The following is a 6000-nucleotide window of genomic DNA, read 5'->3' on the forward strand; positions in this document are numbered from 1 at the left end:
AAACTAAATAAAAATTTTTTAAATTAGACATTTTTATAAAAACAACATACCAAAAAAACAAGAGGTATATGAAAAGATGCTCAATATCATTCATCAGCAGGGAAATGCAAATCAAAACCACAATGAGATACCACCTCACATCTGTCAGAATGGCTATTATCAAAAAGACAAAAGATAACAACTGCTGGTAAGGATGTGGAGAAAAGGGAAACTTGGTGCACTCTTAGTGGAAATGTAAATTAGGGCAGCCACTATGTAAAACAGTATGGAGGTTCCTCAAAAAATTAAAAATAGAAGTACCATATGATCCAGTAATTCCATTTCTGGGTATATATTCAAAGGAAGCAAAATCACTACCTCAGAGAGTTATCTTCATGAGCTAGCCCATGTTCATTGTAACACTGTTCACAATAGCCAAGACATGGAAATAACCTGAGTGTCCAATGGTGAATAAATAGATGAAAAAAATGTGATATATATAGATACACTTAAATATTATAATACATATATGTATACATACACACACACACACACACACATATGTGTATGGTGGTTGCCAGAGGCAGAGTAGTTGGGGTGGGAGGAAATAGGTGAAGATGGTCATAAGGTATAGAAACTTCCAGTTATAAGATAAATAAGTTCTGGGAATATAATGTATAGCATGGTGACTAGAGCTAACTAACAACACTGTATTGTATATTTGAAACTCACCAAAAGAGTAGATCTTAAAAGTTCTCATCACAGAAAAATTTGTAGCTATACGAGGTGATAAATGTTAACTAAATTTAATGTGGTGGCCATTTTGATATATATCAAATCATCATAGTGTATACCTTACTATCATGTTATATGTCAGTCATATCTCAATAAAAATGGAAACAATCTCAAAAGATACAAAAAAACTGAACCACAACAAGATAACACTACACACCTACAAGAATGGCTAAAATAAAAAATAGGGGCAATGCCATATGCTGCTGAGGACAAAGAGAAACTGGATCACAATACATTACTGGTAGGAAAGTAAAATGGTACAGATCCTCTGGAAAACAGTCTGGCAGTTTCTTAAAACAGTAAACATGCAACTCTCATATGACCCAGTAATTGCACTCCCAGGCATTTGCCCTAGAGAAATGAAGACATGTTTACACAAAAACCTGTACATGAATGATTATAGCCACTTTAATTAATAATAGCCAAAACCTGGAAGCAACCTGGATGGCCTTCAACTGGTGAAGAGTTAATTGTGGTAGATCCCTACAATGGAATACTATTCAGCAATAAAATGGAACAAGCTGCTGACCTACACAGCAAAAGGGTGAATATTCAGAAAAGTACGCTGAGAGAAGAAAAGCCAGTCCCCCAAAGATTACATACTGTGTATTGATTCCATTTATATCACATTTTAAAAATGACATGATAGAAATGGGAAACGGACAACTGATTGCAAGGTCAAGAAAGGCGTGGAGTACGAGGGGCGTGGGTGGGGCTATAAAAGGGTAACTAGGGGCCCCTTGTGCTTATGGAAAGGTTCTTTCTCTTGGCTGTATCGGTGTCAATATTCTCGTTGTATTGTATCGTGGTTTACAAGATGCCACCCCTGGGGGAAACTGGATAAAGGGTACATAGGCTCTCTCTGAACTATTCCTTACAACTGCATGTGAATCTACAATTATCTCAAAATAAAACATTTAATTAAAGAGAAAAATCATAAGCTAAAAACAGGAGAGTTTTGTGCTTAAATAGATATTATCTATTTTTAAAAATCGCTTGTGATGCAACATATCCCCCTTGACCCTAGATTAACAAGGCACCACGACTCACAGAGCCCACACCCTGGTTAAGCACACTTTCACGTATTGTGGCTGGCAGTACTTCATTTGTGGTGAACTAACATTTAGTTTTTAGTTCTGATATGAAAAGCTGGGCTCCATTGCCCTCCTACTTCAACTGCTGCCATTCTTATCACACAGCTTCCCACATGTGCATTTCCTCTGCCATCGGGGCACATGGCTGCTCCCATTCAGTTTTCTGTCTTCCTTCTAAAAAGCAAGGTTTTATTACTTGGAGGAACTCTAGAACCTCAGCTCGTGTTGGAGAAAGTCACTCTCCTATGACAGAGTGCACAGAAGGTTTGGTTAGATCATTTCAATTAGTCACCATAAAATGCTGCTGTGGCTCCCCTATATCCAGAAGGTGAGAAGCAAGAAGTGCAGATGTCTGTGGAAGGCAACTTGTAATTATATGTTAGTGAGTACGCCGTGAGTCAAATCATGGCCACTGAAATGTAACTGCGTATTCTTGAAATAGTTCAGCCATGAGGTCGAGGGGCTGATTTATTTCTGGTTTCTCCAATTTAAGCCCGTGTGCATGACCCTGTGACTACCGCTCCGTTCAGGGTTAGATGAGCAGCATAGTCAGGTACACAGAACTTGGGACAAGGGTACCCCTAAAACAGCAGGTAGAATGGTGCCTATGATTTCTGTTCAAAGCTGTAAAGGATCTAGAAATGTAACTACTATATTTTGAGCGGAAGTGTTAGTAACAGAGTGATATAAAGCAGATGCCCTCAAACTTTTCTTCCCTTACACCCCTTAAAAAATGCTGATAACTACCTATCCCTTCACACATTTTAAGTTGATATCTATAGCTTTCCACTGGCAGAGGATGTAGTCTGTAGACTGTTTTCATCGAATGTTTTAAAATAAAACTGTTATATCACTCTTTTTAATGCACCCAATAGAATCTAAGTATGATAGTAATTTGACATCATCATTATTTTTTCAAAATGAACACAAAGTCCTTTAACAGAAATGTTAAATCATTCCCTTTCCTCCACAAACTGTATCTTCATTCCACTTCCCTTAAAGATTTGCATCCAAATGTCATATTTTTGTGACATCTTTTATTACTTGAACATCTATCCTTTGGACATCTTTTACTGATTGCCCTATCATCTTTTTTGAAACACGTATGCATGTGTAAATTGATTTTACAACTTCAGAAAATACCCTGTGATCATAAGGTATTAAAACATTTCCTGAGACTAAGCCATTGTTACAATTATTAGTAACATGATAAATATGTACTTTATTGTTCATGAAACATAAAATAGTAAAATATTGAAAATTATTTTCCTAGTGAGAATTATTTCTCCTAATGAATGAGGATGGATTTTTATATATACGCATTTGTATATATTTACATATATATGTAATTAGTTCAATATCCATCAATTAATGTTACTTATTGCAAGAATGAACAGGTTTAGCATCAATATTATCCTACATCTCATTTTTATGAATGTAAACATTGAGAAACCTTGCTCACTTTACTAAGGAGATGGGGCCACAAGGAGCTTTGTTATGACAATGTCCAGGGCTGACAAGAAGGAAGGAAAACAGGGACATATTTCTAGGCTTATGGCTTCAGAGATAACACCTGGAATGATCCACTTGCTCATGAATACAAACCCTGTAGGAAGAATCGTGGCCAGTTCACCTTTGCCAGAGAACTTGAGATTTGTTGTTCAGCAGGGCCAAATTTGGCAATGTCATTCAATTCTTTGGACTCCTTCACATTATAGGTCAGATATCACTTAGAGACTTTCCTTCAATAATTATCCTATGGGGGGAGGTTGTGCCTGTGTGGGGCAAGGGCTATGTGGGAGCTCTCTGTACTTTCTGCTTAATTTTGCTGTGAACCCAAAACCTGCTTTAAAAATTGAAGACAGTTTAAAAAAAACTATTCTAGGGGCGTCTGGGTGGCTCAGTCGGTTAAGTGTCTGACTTCGTCTCAGGTCATGATCTCACATTTCGTGGGCTGGAGTCAGGCTCCGTGCTGACGGCTAGCCTGGAGCCTGGAGCCTGGAGCCAGTTTTGGATTCTGTGTTTCCCTCACTCTCTGATCCTCCCCTCCTCATGCTGTCTCTATCTCTCTCTCAAAAAATAAATAAAACATTAAAAAGAATTTAAAAAAAATAAAAAAATTATTCTAATGATCTATCAGTGGTCAACTCTAGTAGGTTTTTCTCCAAGTTTTATGGAAAACAATACATTGGAAACCACCTAATTTGTGAAATGATTGGTATCTCAGTGATAAAGCCTTTTGCTTTCTCAACACAAACACAAATATTTCTAATTGTTCCTTGTCTGGGCCCTGGAGGTTTTTACAATCTAGGGCAAATGCCTTCCTTTCCTTTTTTAGAAGTGAGGAAGGGCTAGTGTTCCAGGGTGTGGGAGCAAAGAAGACCCAGTGTGACACCACCCCCCTCACTTCACCTCAGCCTGATCCGGAAACTGATTCCCTTAAAACCTTCTATCCTGGGGGCACCCACCATTTAAACGCCAGTGGAGTAAGGTGGTTTAAGAACCTCTTCAAATACATAGAACTGTAAAGTCGGCTTTTGGGGGTATTTATCTGCTGGCTCTCTGAAATTCAAATTTCACTGGGTGTCCCGTACCTCTTTCTCTGGCAATCCTGTCTCATTCAAATCATTCTCTTTAAGACATGGCAAAACCCGGGGCGCCTGGGTGGCTTAGTCGGTTAAGCATCCGACTTTCGCTTAGGTCATGATCTCGCGGTTCGCGGGTTCGAGCCCCGCGTCGGGCTCTGTGCTGACTGCCAGCTCAGAGCCTGGAGCCTGTTTCAGTCTGTGACTCCCTCTCTCTCTGACCCTCCCCTGCTCATGCTGTCTCTCTCTCTCCTAGAAATAAATAAAAACATTTAAAAAAAATGGCAAAACCCAAGGCCAGGCAAGACTGAAGTCCTCGACCAGGGAGTAGGGTCTTTTATTTCTCCCGCCACCCAGTTCTCAAATGTAATTTCTGTTTTCTCACTTCTCATCAGTGGTATCCATCTTTCTCCCCAACATTGTTTCCACGCTTCTAACCCAAAGCAAGGGAGTAGGAAGAAACCAGAGCACGACAACATTCATGAGAGAAGGGAAGCTTCTGGAGGAAAACAGGGCAGTGAAACGCATTTGAGAGGAACAGAGCGCGTGTGGGTACAGTGTGGGCAAAACATCTCTGTCCTGTCATCTCAAAAACAGAGGCTAAAAAAAGGAGAGGCGGGAGCAGCCGTTTCTTTCAGGGCAGAAACCACATGTATCAAATTTGTGCCTATTCTCCTTTACAGTCTAAAAATAATTGAAAAAATAATTAAAAAAATATTACTCAAGTCCAGCTACATTTCCTCTAATATTTGGTGCTCTCCTGAGCTGTTTCTTAGGAAAGATCCTGACAAGAACTTCCCGTTTTTTCCGCCCTCCTCTGTTCCTATTTACTACCATTGCCTTCTCTCACTCCTCTCTCATCTCCCAAGCACCAAAAATAATTTGAATTTCAAGCTTTTTTTTTTTTTTTTTTTTTTTTGGCCTTCCTGTGGGTGTGGGAGGACCTCCTTTGGGAATTGTTCTGGATCTAGTCGGCTCCATCTGTATTTTGGCAAAATCTGTCTGCACCCCACCCCCACTTCCTTTTCTCAATACATGGGAGTCCGGGTGCCCCCACCCCACAAAGAACCTCCTTTATCTAATCCTTAGGTAGCCAAGCTGAGAGGAGACCCCCAGGGGGGCCCTAGGGGTCTGCAGCCTCCACTTACCCCGACCCTGGTTTCCGAAGAACAAGAACTCTCTGCACAAAGGAGTCAGCTTCTTACCAGTCAGAGGAAGCCACCTCCTGCAAGCAAAGGCTCCAAAGGACAAGGTGACTTCCAGGAGGAAGGCAAGAGCTGTGCTTTTCGGTTTCAGGAGACCCAAGGCAAGTTCCTGTTTCAAAGATGGAGTTTTAAAAACTGATTAAGTTCAGAGGTGTGTGTGTGTGTGTGTGTGTGTGTGTGTGTGTGTGTGTGTGTCTAGACCTCCCCTCCCCTCCCCTCCTCCTCCCCCTTCCCCGCGGGCTGTCACCATGGCCATTCCTTAGCTAGTGTCTCAATGCTCTGGTACATTTTTGTTATTGACAAAAAAAGAAAAGGGGAAAAAAATGAGAAAAACAAAAAGGA

At 40.4% G+C, this 6000-nt stretch overlaps 1 protein-coding gene across 3 annotated transcripts in view; it reads right to left on the reverse strand.

The window, feature by feature from the left end:
• PLEKHA2 (pleckstrin homology domain containing A2) overlaps window positions 1-5775 on the reverse strand; it is a 74720-nt gene extending 68945 nt beyond the window's left edge. For 2 of the 3 annotated variants that reach the window (XM_039242508.1, XM_039242509.1), the window contains exon 1: window positions 5659-5775. The gene's annotated coding sequence lies outside the window, so the exon portion shown is untranslated. Of the gene's footprint in view, window positions 1-5601 lie in introns of all 3 variants that reach the window. The other variant, XM_039242511.1, reaches the window with a different exon arrangement.
• Between the last annotated feature and the right edge of the window lie 225 nt (window positions 5776-6000).

This window comes from Hyaena hyaena, unplaced genomic scaffold, assembly GCF_003009895.1.
Source record: "Hyaena hyaena isolate Hyena2069 unplaced genomic scaffold, ASM300989v1 scaffold_215, whole genome shotgun sequence".
In the NCBI taxonomy this organism is placed as follows: domain Eukaryota; kingdom Metazoa; phylum Chordata; class Mammalia; order Carnivora; family Hyaenidae; genus Hyaena; species Hyaena hyaena.